General features: G+C 28.8%; 2 protein-coding genes across 3 annotated transcripts in view; one reads left to right on the forward strand and one right to left on the reverse strand.

The window, feature by feature from the left end:
* Teh1 (tipE homolog 1 phospholipid transfer protein) overlaps positions 1-15,752 on the reverse strand; it is a 256,889-nt gene that overhangs the window by 207,607 nt on the left and 33,530 nt on the right. The window lies entirely within an intron of this gene.
* The window catches only part of Kyat (Kynurenine aminotransferase), a 363,126-nt gene that overhangs the window by 166,944 nt on the left and 180,430 nt on the right, over positions 1-15,752 (forward strand). Inside the window, exon 1 of one of the 2 annotated variants that reach the window (XM_075370239.1) lies at positions 2,950-2,967. The exons of the other annotated variant lie outside the window; for it this stretch is intronic. The gene's annotated coding sequence lies outside the window, so the exon portion shown is untranslated. Of the gene's footprint in view, positions 1-2,949; positions 2,968-15,752 lie in introns of those variants that run through there. 2 annotated transcript variants of the gene reach the window in all.

The raw sequence follows: 15,752 nt of genomic DNA on the forward strand, positions 1-15,752 counted from the left end.
ACAACATTAAACTATTTCACGTTTAAACATTCTTACGTATTTTTTTATATTTTTACTTTTTTAATCTTTCCCTTTTTTTCTCTATACAGCAAATTACATCATAGAATATTATCAAGTGCATTTTGAACGTTTTATTCTGTCTTCCGTTGAACGTAATAGGAAGGAACTTGCTGTGTCCATTATCGTAAAGGATCGTAAAACTAAAAAAATATGACGTGGTGTGAATCTTTGTTTTTATCGAACATGATAGACATCCTTGTCTACAGTACAAAGAACACCTCGGTTTATGGAAATTTAATATTTAGTTGTTTGTGTACCAATTTTTGCGAAAGGAAAACTGTCAGTAATACAAGTAAGTAAGATTTTTGAATCTTACTGATTCAAAAATCTTATTTATAAATAATTAAAATTTATTTAACAGGATTCGAAATTCCTTTATCCGTAATTTTTATTTCCAAACGGTTTAAAATTTATTTTTTGGTTTTATAAATCTGATATCAAGACATACGTTTAACTTTAAACATTAAAAGCCCTATCGCTTAACAACCTAATTCTAAGCATTTTTTTCCTAGCAAATAAAAAATGTCATAGATAAAAGATGGTTTTGTTAAAATCTTGTTTTGGGTGTATCTAAAATATTATTAATTCTTTTACGTATATTTTCAAAACAATGTTATATTATCGTTGAACCGACTATGTACTTAATTCGAACCGTTATTTGTTTCTACCTTACTAATGCACCGGTCACAAAAATAAAAGTTTGAATAAAAATGCCACAATGCAATATTTGTTACATGGACAGCGGTTGTAGGTCGTTTTACTGCGTTAAATTGCAACACCGACAAACTCTACTTCTTTCTTTTTCCTGTTTAGCCTCCGGTAACTACCGTTTAGATAATTCTTCAGAGGATGATATGTATGAGTGTAAATGAAGTGTAGTCCTGTACATTCTCAGTTCGACCGTTCCTGAGATGTGTGGTTAATTGAAACCCAACCACCAAAGAACACCGGTATCCCCGATCTAGTATTCAAATCCGTGTAAAAATAACTGGCTTTACTAGGACTTGAACGCTGGAACTCTCGACTTCCAAATCAGCTGATTTGGGAAGACGCGTTAACCACTAGACCAACCTGGTGGGTTGACAGAGCTCTACTGTCTACATCGAGTATAACGTTAATTTAATAAGTACAGTGGAATTATTAATATCTGATCTTACTGTAATTTGATAATCGGAGAAATCGAGAGTTTAACAATTCTATAAGATTTCGAAATGTTGACTGATGCTGTATTAAATAAATTACTAATACATTCTACTACAATAATATCGTGTTTATTCTTTTTACGGTGCAAGAAGTGGTTACTTTTTATTTTACTCTCCCGGCTATAGCAACATATGCACCTACGATGGGAAAATGTATAAATTTATCAAAAAAAAATCTAAACATTTGGAATTTTTTAAGTTTTCTGTGCAAGACATTTAAAAAAAATTCTTAACAAAAAAAAAGTAGATTTTAATAAATTGTAAAAAATAATGTTTATTTCAATGCTCCTAATTCCAAAAAGTCTACTTTTGTCAGACCGAGGTTTGTGCGTGTGTACGTTTGTGTATTGACGTGTATTTGGTCTTATAACTCTCGACCTCGTTAACAGATATTCTTCAAACTTAGTAGACAGGTACTATCTTCGGGAGGAAACTATTAAATTTTTGCAAAAACTGTAAAAAAAGGGGAGTGTTGTGATCGAAACAAAATTTAAAATATTTACTGGGGCACTTCAGCAAAAACTGCCTCAGTACTTTCCGTTTATTAAATCTTTTTTATCAATATAAAAAATTACCAAAAAATATTATTTAATATTCAACAAATTAATATTAAAAAAAGACTTTATATATATATGATTTTTTTTGCCCATTCCGGTCTGTTGTAACAAACAAATATTTTTTTAATTTTTAAAAAATGTTTTAAAAATTTATTTTAAATTTAAATCCATCTCACAAGTTAAACTCTGAAGTTAAAAAAAAAAAGAAAAAAAAAGTTAATCACATGATTTTTAAGCTACGTTTACACTAATTATTAATATGATTGACTAAAATGGTAATAAATATAATGTATTTTTGAAGTGAAAATTTCTTTAGACGCGCCGCGCAATTTTATATTGGTAATAAAAAGGTTGATCCGTCAGGCTTTGAAAAAAAACACTCATTGTTGTTAATTCTACTGAAATGTATAAATACTGGAATGGGCACTGCCTATGTCCAACGTGAGCAGAAAACGAACGTGAGACAGATAGATTTAGAGGTATAGTTTTCATTGTCACACAGTGCAGCGCATGCGCATTGTACCTAACGTACCGTTTCTTCAGAAAGTGATTCCGTATAACTTAATTGTAGTTAATATTAAGTGATAAAATCTCATAATTCTATTAATTAATAGAAAAATTTAATGCCTATGAATATTAAATAAATGTTGAGTTAATCATTGTATCATATAAATGTTTTTATAAAAACTTTCTACAATAACTTGAATTATGAATGATAACTTGTGATTTGTGATGAGAGAGATCGTCACAAACTTTTTGAACGGACTGTAGACAAAGAGAGAGGTATACCTCTAAATCAGCTATCTTTGTTGGCACGGATTTCTAACACTGGTTAATTCGGGCTAGCCGACTGTAGCCAAGAGCGGTAGACAGTCTGCCGGGTAGTGTCAAGTATAATTCGTAAAGCTATGTTGTGTTACGCTCATTCGGATAAGCTCGGGAGAGCCGAATTTGCCCGAGCAAGAGAAACATTTAGTTGTGTGTGGTTTCTTTGCTTGGCTGTGTTTTTTTTTCATTACGTACATCTATATTGTTCTGTGTACGTGCAGTTATTCGTGTAACTACTATGCCTATATTTCAGTATATTCGTTTAGTCCATCGTCGTTCTAATATTGAAAAATATCATTGAAGATTAATTCAATCATTGTGTACGTAAGTAAATTTATGTATTTTCTTTTCATGTTTTTTTTTTTTTTATTTGTTTGTTATTCGTCCAAGTAATCTCGTTCATAATATTAACATCATTAATATAATATAAATTCATTACTTCGAAACGATTACAATCGCCATAGAAGTTTTCACTTCTGTCGTGCGGGCTTAAACGCAAGCAATTATTAAATTTTATTCTAAATATAATTTTTTTTTAAAAATTAGCCGTTTTATATTAATTATTATTTTTTATTTATCTATTTTTTTGTTTACTTATTCTGTTTTCTTAGTATCTATAATGATAACTGTTAACAATTGAAATTACCATCTTATCTAGTTTTACGTCTTAAAAAAAATGTTTGAAATCAGTTTTTAAGAATTTTCATTTCTAATTTATTAGAAAATGCCTATTGATGATAATGGTCATTGTATTAAGACTATAAGTGAGTTTAAAAAGTCTGCAGTTAGCCAAACAAATAAAAAAAGTTTCTTTTAACGAGAGATCTTATAATAAATTGTTATGCTCAAAAAAAAAATTAAATAACGATAAAATGTTACGGTACTGTATAAGTTCATTTAGTCTCTTATAAGAAAAACACAAACAATATAAGAAGTTTCTTCCGATAAATAATCGTTTTATTAATTAAAATGAAATAGGGTATTTGAAAATATAATTAATTATTCACGAAAGTCGAATATCGAAGTTAATTTAGTTAATTAAATTTAAGTTTTTGTTAAAGAATTCATTGAAAACTTTTCAGTTTATTCATTTCATAAATTTAATAAGTAATAAGTGTGGTTTATAACAGCAAATTCTACGAAGTCGCTTATTATACGTCGCCCGGGGTTTTTTTTTTACATGGCTTAACTCTATCGTAAACTTAACTTTGATTACAAACCACATCTGAAACATAAATTACAAATGAGGATGTATCAACATGAAAATTGTTACTGCTGTAGAAATTCTAACTAGTACATTATTCATCAAGGATGAAAATCTTTATATTTGATGAATTATATCTTACAAATTACTAGATTTAAAAAAAAAATTACATTTCTAATCTAACCTTATTCTTTGTAATTTTCTTCGTTACTATACAAAGCAGTATATATTTGAGGAGTGAATTACAATAATACTGTGTAGTAAAAAAAAAATAATTAAAAAAGCGGTAGAATATATTTAATTAAGCCATTAAAATCAACAAAATTATAAAATAAAATAGCCTTAAAAGTACTACTGAAATAACGCTAATATTCACCAAAATTAACTTTGTAAACCTTCAGTTCGAAAAAACTTTAAACAATTTTTCTTAAACTTTTTAAAATTTGGCCTCTCAATATCAAGGTGGCTATTTTATTGATTATAATGATTATCAAATTTAAATAAGAATTTCCGTATTTTTAAAAAAAACTTTTGATTTTAGGTGATTACATACTCAGTGGGGAAAATTTAGAAAACTGTTTTTTTATAATTCGGTAATTACGTATTAACGCCACCGCAGCCACAGCTTTATTTAAAAACAAGTAGTCAATCGGATTTCGGTGGAAAATGGGCCGATATAGAGTTTAACATAGATTCAAAACTCTCTTTATTAATTTTAATAAACGGTTATTTATATTTATCTATTTTATAAATATAATTTAACCAAACTTAACCTACGCTCGCTTCGCTCGCTAACCTTGAATAATTAACACCGTAATTTTTTGAGTATTTATTTAATAAATTCAGTAATTATTGCAATTATTTATTATTTAAATAATCAAATTGCAATCATTTATTAATTATTGCAAATGAGTATTAAAAATAAATACTCAAAAAATTACGGTGTTAATTAGTCAAGGTTAGCGAACGTAGGTTAAGTTTGGTTAAATTATATTTATAAAATATTTAAATATAAATAACCATTTCTATTCTGTTTTGAATCTGTTTCGGCCCATTTTCCACCGAAATCCGATTGACTACTTTGTCTTTAAATAAAGCTGTAGCTGCGGTGGGGCTAATACGTAAGTACCAGTGATTCCTAACAAAAAAAAGTAATTTAAAAGAGAATTGTTTAAAAATATTATAAATATAATTTTTATGAAAATAATGAAATAAATTGAATCCCACTTTCAGTCCGGAATAAAAAATAAGTGCCAAAGCTATTTTAATTTTTGTAGCTCACAAATAATGAAGTTAAATATAAAAAAAGGAATAAATTAATAATAAAATTTAAAAGAATTACAGTCAAAAAACAAAACAAAAAATACATTTTTTTTTAAATGGAGGAGAATAAATTTTAAGAAAAAAAATAAAAATATTCATAAGAATATTTTAATTTCTTAAAAAATTATAACACAATAATTAAAAAAAAAAAATATTATTATAATATATTATTATTATAATATATTATTTAGTAGGATTCTATGATGTGCTCATGTTACTGTGATTCCTGATGAGATTAAGATAATTGTGTTTATTTTTTTTATTTTAAATTACTTCTTTTATGACATTGTAGTGTTACGTATATTACTATAATAATGCTGAAGAAAAATTTCTTTTTTAATATAGGTTGTTCAGTCTCATTTTGTATCTTGTACCGAATCGCCGTATCTCCATACAATTCTTAGCAATACCGGATATCGTGTATTCACAAACCATGGCGCTTCTGTTATATTTCTCAATAGTTTGTTCTGGAATCGCTGTGCAACTTCGATGTTACTCTCTCGCTTGTCGTATCCCACAGTTGGATTCCGCAGGTCCAAATTATGACTGCTGAGTACAGCAATTGCTTGTTTGGTAATGATAGTTGAGACCACCTGCCTAACAACCACGTACGTCTCCTTGAACTTAATGTTAAGCTTCGTTTCGCTCTCTCTGACATGATTTCTACACAAACATGTGAACTGGCGTTTGGTTATCCTCCTGGATAACCAAGGAGGTTAAAGCGACTGCATATATTAGATCTATATGTTCTCGGAGATTTGAGGTGAATCAGCTACCCTAGGGTGTTGTGCGTGGTCAAAATTCTTCATTTCGTTTCGGCACTCACTTAAGTTGTTCTTTGATTTTTTTCGCTGTTTGTTTGATAAGCGATTCTTTGTATAATTGATAAGCCTATTGTTTGATGTTTTCTTTTCTTTTTATGTCCTGAACTTTGGTCGATGTTCTTTGGACTTATTTTTGTTTATAATTTTTTATTATTATTAGGTACAGTATTTACGTATGCTGTATAACATGTGCATACGTATACAGTTCTTTGAGGGCTTTCAATGAAAACCGTCAAAAAAATGACCTTCGTAATTTTTTTTTGTATTCAAATTTGCTTATGGTTCCGTAAATCGGACTGAATGTAAATTAAAGAATGCAGCAAATATATATATATATATATATATATATATATATATATATACAGGTTAAGCCTAATAAATTTGCTTAACTAAAGTTTCCTTTTTTTCTCTTTAGCCAGCCTCCGGGGTGCGAGTGGGGTAGCGTTTCGGCCTTTCATCTGGAGGTCCCGGGTTTGAATCCCGGGAGGCTTGGCATTTTCCTACACGATAAAAATCATTCATCTCATCTTCTGAAGCGATACTTAACGGTAGACCCGGAGGTTAAAAAAAAAGTTTTCTCTAAATCTAAAAAAAGTTCGATAGAAGGTAAAAAAGAAAAAGAAAATTTTCAAAAATAACCTTTTCTGAATTTTTAGGTTCGTGATCGTAATTAAGAACATTTTCGACATTTATCGGTTACTCTACATATGAAGTACAAACTTAAAAAATTGAAATTTTTGAAATGTTTCCGTACACATGAGGTTTCACAATCCGTAAGACTTAGCTTTCATTTTTTATAATATTGTAAACCAATTACTTTTAATATAAATATTTCTGTATGGAAAACACCATTACTTTATAAGAATAGATTGAAAGCGTATTTTATGTATTACGTATTCTAAATTTGATATTTCCATTGGCATATTATGTAACATAAATATCGTAAAATATTTAGAACATTTTCATTATTTTTAGATTAGAACTTCGTTTTTCTTTAAATATAAGAAAAAGAATAGTTACAGTTTTGTAACGTTTTCGATAGCTCTTTACGTAGAAAGTATGATAATGAAGAGCGCGAAAATATGAATGTAAAATAAAAGTCGATGTAAAATTTTTTATCAAGTGAAAAATTTGTACGAATAAATATTTGATTTTCTTTTATTTACAGATAAATTTCATATGCACTTTCAAGAATTTGGAGAGAAAAATTATTAAAACTGCAGCACATTTTGTCATCGGTACAAAGATTTAATCTAATTGCAGACTTACTTTGCATTTTAATACAAATGTAAAGCAAGCTTTTTTTTAATATTTCAAAGGAAATTTATTAAAAATAAATTTGCATCGTCTTGATCGACCACTTTTCGCCATTTTTAAAGTAAAAATCATAATCCCATCACAGTAAAACTCCTGTGTTTTTGTACAAAAAACAACACTTTTCCTATCGATCAATTCTGATCGCTTTTTCTGGGTTACTTTGCGTTATGTTTTCCAATTTTTGACAGCAGAGGTTAGAATTAATCGTTTACCAGGCGGCAGCTGCCCATAGTGAACAATTCCTTTCCAATCTCTCTCTCACGCACACATACACACACACACACACACACCCACTAAATAATTTTTTGGGGGTCAATTCTGGCTTTTCCACAGTTTGCGGAGCTTCACCTTGCTTCGACGATGCTCTTTTCGGTGCATTATTGACGTACTGACCCATTTTTCATCGCCCTTAATGTACAGAGTTTCAAAAATAGATTTCTTTCTGCTTTTAGCAACGAATCAAAATTGGAGATTCGAACCATTAAATCATGCTGCCAAAAATGGAGGTTTTTTGTTTCTAGCCTTCTTAAAACTGTTAAAAGCTGTTTTGTGGTCGATTTTTAATTTGTTACTCGTATCACTACTTTTAATATATCAGATTTGTTTAGTTTTTTTCAGGATTTCATCGACTTTTTCTGTAAATGGCCGAGCAGAGCGAGTTGCATCATTGATATCAAAATTTCTTTATTGAAAGATAGAACCAACTTGTCCTACATATGATACTATATCACGTTCATAAATATAAGCAAAGATTTTAGCTGCCTAAGTTGCAATCTTCCCTTTTTAGCAATAAAATTTCAAAATGTACCGAATTTCTTTTTTATTTTCACTTTTGGGAAGGGACAATAAATTTCAAATAAATAAACTAATATAACCATAATCTCTCTAAAAATACTCATAGATACGTCGCCTTTCATAAACATGCAAGTTATGCCAGATTTGATTGATATTACGAGAGTTATCCTAAAGAAAATCTTTTCCCCGATTCCAATATTTTACCAACGTGGTAATATTTTAAATTACTTCTTTTATGACATTGTAGTGTTACGTATATTACTATAATAATGCTGAAGAAAATAATAGATTTCCTAGTTTTTGGACGTATATACCATTAATATTTCATTAATTATATTTTTTTTCCGTAATTTTTATAAAAAGGGTTCCATTTTTTTAAACATCCGCTCTAGAACACTACTTTTGAAACTCTTTCTAAAAATTAATCTATGACCGTCATTTTGATTAAAGTTATATTATCTCAGATTTTACATCAAAATTGCTATTTATTCAAAGACCATTAAAATGATGAATAACAATCATACTTTTTTATGATGTTCTTATACCTAAAAATAGATCGTTTCAAGGTAAGAGCATTTAATAAATTTATGTTTTTCTTTATGGATAACAATTGAAAAGATATTAAAGGTTGCCACACTTTATTAAATCTTATATGTATTAACAATCGATGTACGGTAGGTAAATGTGACAAATATAAATTATTAATAAAAATTTAATTATTCTTTTTAATTTTTCATTAATCGTATTTCGTTTAATGGTCATTTTGAGTAATTTAAAAAGTAATAACACAGTAAATACTAATGATAAACGAAAAAGAAAAAAATTAAAATAAATAATTTTTTTTTAATTTTAATGTACCATTTTTATTTTCAAGGTGAATTTCAGTATTGCATGATGAAATATTATCTAAAGGTGTAATTTTCTATTTATAGTTATTCTAATAAAAAATGTATCGCATAAAAATATAAAATGTTATAGGCATTTTTATTGTTAATTTCAAGATATGAGTTTGCTATATAAAAAGGTAGATCTCATAGCCCCAGGTGCTTTAGTCCCTTTCTAATAAGATAGCTGTGTACACGGACGGGTTTTGTTATGTAAGTATGTAATCATATTTTTGTTTTTATAATTCTGTTTTTTGGTGTCGAATTTTTTTTTTGTTACTTTTTTGAATAATACTCCAACTTTTTTATTATACTATATTAATAATTTTAAACGTTGTTTATTACAGAATAATAATTTATCCGTACAATAGACAAATACTTACGATAAAATTAATTGTCTTTCAATTGATATTTTTATCTTCATTATTGTATGAAGTCCATTACTTGGAGGATACTTGCCGATCTCCGTGGTGGAGTGGTAGCGTCTCGGCTTTTCATCCGGAAGGAAGTCCCGGGTTCGAATCCCGGTTAGCTATGGCATTTTTCATACCTTAAAAATCTCAATCCCATGTCCTACGCATTATCCTCAAGCTTATGTGGATATATATATATATATATATATATATATATAAAAAAAATATTAAATACTATAGACCAATCATTTTTGAAATTTTGAATGGGATAAACATTAAATGGTCATCGTTTTGATAAGGATTGTCGTAGCAAAATGGTTTTAATGGAGAAATTTTTGCTTTTACTGTCCTTTCAAAATGATGAGTCAGTCATAAAACCCTTTTTTTTAGCATCATGAGGTCTTGGGATGTGTATTCTTAAACCGAAAAATAGATCGTTTCCAGATAGATGTATTTAAGGCTTCCCAACTTTCTTAACACTCTGTATATATATATAATACATTATGTACATGAATATATATCCTGTAATAAATTACATAAATTTCCGTTTTTCAGAGAGTGTCCATTAATGCCTATTTTCATGGACCATTTAACTTACCTTTAAAATCATGTGTTTCACTCCTCCTTATTTCGTGTTAGGAACATTTACTAAAATTTATTTTTCTATGTTGATTCAAATTTGAGTTATACAACTCCGATCCGTACTATATTAAAAACAAAAGGTTAGCAAATTCTCTTACGTCAAAACGAACTGTTTTAAGGAATGAGATCACTACGTAACGGTATGGTGTAGGCCAGTTTTGAGAATAGCTATGAAAATATTAAATAGCATCATTTTTGTTAGGATGTCATTAAATTTTTTTTTTAAGTAGTGTGTCAACTCAACTCTTTTTTCTTAGTTAGTCCACCCATTTGGAGCAAGGTGTTTTGTGATCTCTTACCGAAAAGTAGATCGTTTCAAGGTGGGTGCATTTGCTAATCAATTTAATTTTTCTACATATAATTGTTGAAAAATTGATATAATGGCTTCCATTCATTGCACACATACACACACACACACACACACACACACACACACATATATATATATATATATATATATATATATATATATATAACTGGATGCGGTTTGCTGCATTCTTCTTTGTACTGAGAGAAGGCTACAATAATGAACGTATATTTCACTCTTTTTGACTTTTAGACGGGCAGGGAGTGGGGAGCAACTCAAAAATTTCAAATTTGAAAAATTATAATACTAATTTCTCCAAATATTATTAACGTAATAACATTTGTGGTCAACATTATGATTTTAATAGTCAGAATTCTATCTCTTTGATATCGTTTTGATTTTCTCACAAATATCTTTAAAACAATGTATCACATGGCCATAGGTCCCATTTATTTGCCCCACCCCCCCGAAGGTCGAATACTCTAAATTTTGACTTACTGAGTTAGTCTCTCTTATCGCAGAAGATTTCTAAAGAGATAATCGGAGTATTTAAAATTAAAAAAAAGTTAAAGGGAGCATATAACCGTAGTTTCCGGCTATCTGAAACAACTATATTGTTGGCCGCACATTTTGGATTGGGCGCTCAGAATTTACTTTTAATTGTATAATTTTTCTCGTCTAATCGAACTCTTTAAAATGATTTATCAAATGACCATTGGTTCTATGTGAAGTTTTGGGTGTTTTAATACATATCAATCTAATATATATGTTTAATTCCTATAAAGATATGTCATATATTTCCCCTATCCCATAATAGCTCACTCTTGGTAAGTCACTTTGCATGTCTCTTCTCGTTTTCTTATAATACGCAGTTTTTATGCCTTTGCTTTCCTTATAAGCGGCTTTTTTTATACAATCATTATTTTTTTATTGGAATATCAAAATCAATAAAAAATTTAATAAAATAAATTTCTTTCAAAGTATTAAAAATCTCTAACCGCATTAGAATTTAAAAACAAGTTCTTAGTTTTCTAAAATTGAACTTTGCTCGTTCTCTGGTAAATTAAGGGTTAGTAATTTTATACTATTTTTTTCTAATTCTTCAGTTTTTGATTTTCTAAAAATCAAAATTTAAAGAATCTTTTTATTGACTTTTTGAGGACAGTTTTAATTTTTGTAAAAAGTTTATTTTAATTAGTTTTTCCCATGTTTACTTTACTGTAATTTTGTATTTAAATCGTTTTTTTATATCAAGTTAGACTAATCGCTTCGATTATTTTGTAAGTAATTATCCCTTCATAATTAATTTTCCTTCATTGAAGGGAAGTTTCTTTCTTATATCTATGATTTAAAATACCGACTTATTCCAGACGCTATATGTATATATATATATGGATCTTTAAACATATATATGTTTATAGCTTCAACATATGATAGATATGGATATTTAAAGATCCATATCTTCTGAACCCTTTAACCGATTTCAAAATCCTTCCGGTTCTGAGCGAATCTCGCCCTTTCCCATTCTTCGACCCCCAAAATTTTTATTTGATTTTTGGAGAATACATCTTACTTACCTGTTAATTATAATGTTAGAAATCATAATGAATCGATAATAATATTTATTTACCGGTTTAGTATTTAAAATGTTATTTTCTGAAAATTGAAAAAAGGGACCAGAAAAAAATAATGAATAGAAAATGATGAATATGTAAATATACGCAATAAAATATTGACGCAGTTTATTAATGAATTATTAATCGTTAAAAAAAACATATACGATTAAAAAAAATATATATATAATGTTTATATAATTATAAATGTAAGTAAAATATGTTTCAATACAAAATCGCTTTATACATCGTATATATTAAACGTTTAGATTATAAAATCCGGTGGATTAGTAATTATTATATACGTTGTCAAATGAAAACATTGAAGAACAAACAGATAAAAGTCACTTACCTGTCGTATCGTATAAATATATATAATATAAAAAGGTAGTAAATTAGAGTCATTTAATAATAGGAGTTGTTGACGGATCGTGCAAAGGTAATGAAAACATTTAAAGTCAAGAATATCATTCACAGAAGAAGTTAGTTATTCATTCAAGAGAAAACCTTTTGTATATGTGAGTGGTTCGCAGGAACAGGGTTGAAAATAGAGTGGGCGGTCGGTAGGTGAACCACGGGAGTGTATAAGGATCGGTTTGGCGGTAGGGGCTTTAAGGGGAAGTAAGGTTTTTAATAAGGAGGGGTTTGTATACTTCTCGACATGTAATGAAGTCCCCACCCTTTGTAATTAGTCAGCGCGCTTCTTCTTATTGTAGTAGTATATATTCCTTTTTCTGTGAAGGACTTCCCTCCTTGTCTCAAAGTCAGAATTCGTGTACACCGATGCAACTTTTTTCTCTCCTTCTTTTTCTCCATTTCATTTCATTTCTTTCCTTTTTATTTTTTAATTCAAACTTCATTTTACGCATTTCGTCTTTCTTAATGTATTTTCTTTTTCCTTCTATTTAATATTTGTTTTCTTTTATCTACCTTTATTTAATTTCACCGCAATCCTTTTCTTGTATGTACCTTTTATTTTTTTAATACAATAAATTTAAAAAAAAATATATAATCTCGTAAAACTCCAAAAATCCATCCGCTTCATTATCATAAAAATGAAAATTAATTTCATTATTTTTTAAATGCAATACTACACAGTATATTAATGAAATAAGAATTTTAAAGAAAGTAAAACGAGGCAGCATTTTTAATTTTTTTCCTGTTTTAATATATTGTTTAACCATTGTAAACCTTTATTTTTTTTCTTAATAGTTTATATTTCCGTTAGGATTATCATAAGCGATTTGAATGTTATTTTCTGTCCTTCCTATCATTGTCACTCTTAACATTCGTAGTTGACAGGTATCAGAGTATATTCATTCTCAGAACCTTTTTTTTAGCACTGCTCTCAGCAGTACGTTGAGTGCTAAAACTAGTTTTGAGAATGGGAAGGTACTCTGAAACGCGTCAACTATGAATGTTAAAGTGCAACAAAAATACTTGAAAAATATCTGAAATAAAATAATATAAATATAAAGTTCGCGAGAAGAAATAAAAACAGAAAAGTAAGAATGAAGAAAATGAGAACAGAACAAAGCCGACGAGTAACACATGAAATTGAGGATTACAATACGTCGATAGACTGGTAAAAAATCAGGATGCAGCCAAGCTGGTTTTAAGAAGGGCACAACCACGGTATTAAACAAAAATGTTTTACAATTAAGAACAAAAGAGATTGTTGGGTGTTTGCATATATATATATCCACTGTATGCATTTTTTTTCTTTGGCTCAGATTGTTTATTTACTATCTATGTTCCGAGTAAGTAATCACAAGTAATCGTATTACAAAAAGCACATGAGGGTTTTCCCATGAACACCCTCAATAAAACGTACATATACATAAGAATATAAATAAAGTACATACATTCACACACACACACATATATATATATATATATATATATATATATAGATTCGCACTAAATAAGGCCATATAAATACGAGAGTTTACAAAGGTCTGATGAAAAACAAACCAAAAACAATCTATAACATCATTAAACGATAGACAAAGACAAGTTAATTGTATTATAAAAAGCTCATGGAGATAAATAGAGAGAAGCTAGGCTCCTCATCAAGGCAAAAAATACTCATCACGTAGCTGATATTGAAGCAGATTAACAGTCGCTGAGATTTCTCCAAGTCCAGCACATGTAGGCGTTCCAATCTCCGGACATGCTTGCTATCGTCTAAATCAACTGCTAGAAAGATCATGTAATTATCTAACTGATGTCTATAATTTTAACTGAACCGTGAACATAAGGTAATTCTTGGTAGTCGTGAATTCCGTACGAACCACGGTGCCTTTAATAATTTATTCTGGAAATCTTGTACAATCTCAATGTTACTCTAGCTAGTGGTCGCTCGTAACTGTATGCCATATGTAAAAATCTGATGTGGACACCACATGACTTCCTTGTACGCCTATTAAATTACATATACACATTTTTAAAAATACATAAAATTTTATTTCATTAGTAACTTCTGATATTTTTTAATATTTTTTTTATTGTTATTATTAAATTATTATTTATCGTAATTTTTTTTTACAATCGTAGATTGATAATTATTAATAAATGAATATATTTAAATTAAAAAAAAGGAGATTTAAGTCTGATTCGAATCGATGTGCCTTCCTCTTGTAAGATCCAAATATTTCATTAACTAAAATTTTATTTGGCTATACCAATCTGGAAGCAATAAAAATAAGTACCACTTATGATATATCGTTGAAAATCTCTCAATGAGGGCTTATATTACAGTTAAGAAAAAGTCCAAAATTCAAATGTTTTTTAATTTTGGGATTTTTTGGACACTTTTGGTTCAGCCGATTGCAATCAAAAGGGGAGGTTCACAACTAGATGTTATAACAGTCCTAAATCCAAATTTTTCGCATCCTACGGCTATTCGTTTTTAAGTTATGCGAGATACATACGTACGTACAGACGTCACACATAAACTAGTCAAAATGGATCAGGGTCGGTCAAAATGGATATGTCCGGTGAAATCTGAAAACCGACGTTTTTCGCGATCACAATAATTCCTTTACTTCGTACAAGGAAGTAAAAATTGGTTTTACAATCGCTTTGTATATTAAAATTTACGCATTTAAAAATTAAGTTTACGTACATAATACATTTTAATATTTGATTATATTAAAAATGCCGACTATTTAAAGTGTGATATAAACAGTTATTTTTTTCTGTTTGAAGTGTTTAATTTTCTGATATTAAAAATCTACATTATTGCATTACCTATTTCAAAATGACTGAATAATAAAGGTATGTTATATATAACAAAATATTATTTGTATATTCTTAATGTAATAACTATTTTTCCAGTTATTTCTAACAACAATGCAGCATATTTTTTCATAGATGTTCACAATCGTCTCTTTAAGTCCCAGTACAATATGTGGATTTATTTCTTAGATATCTTGAATTCCAAAAAAGGTCAGTAGGCTATAAAAACCGCAAACTTCAAGTGTCGTTGTTGCTGTTATCAAAAAGGTTAATTGCCACAACATTTGGATGATTGCTGAGTCTCGAATGACACATTAGAGGGATCGTTGAGATCAGATCTGTGACTGTAGATACATTGAAGTCTCAATATATAGTGTTATTTATAATGTACCAAGGTGAATCTGTTATGATGTGTAAGACTTCGGATTAAAAACTTTGTTGGATTTTGCTGATGTTTCCTATAACTGGATGTCATAGGTCTGTATCGGTTTAAGGATGGCTTTGCAAATAATAAAATTGTCGTTCAGAAATAATTTTGAGTTT

The sequence above is a fragment of the Lycorma delicatula genome, chromosome 7 (genome assembly GCF_047948215.1).
Source record: "Lycorma delicatula isolate Av1 chromosome 7, ASM4794821v1, whole genome shotgun sequence".
NCBI lineage: Eukaryota > Metazoa > Arthropoda > Insecta > Hemiptera > Fulgoridae > Lycorma > Lycorma delicatula.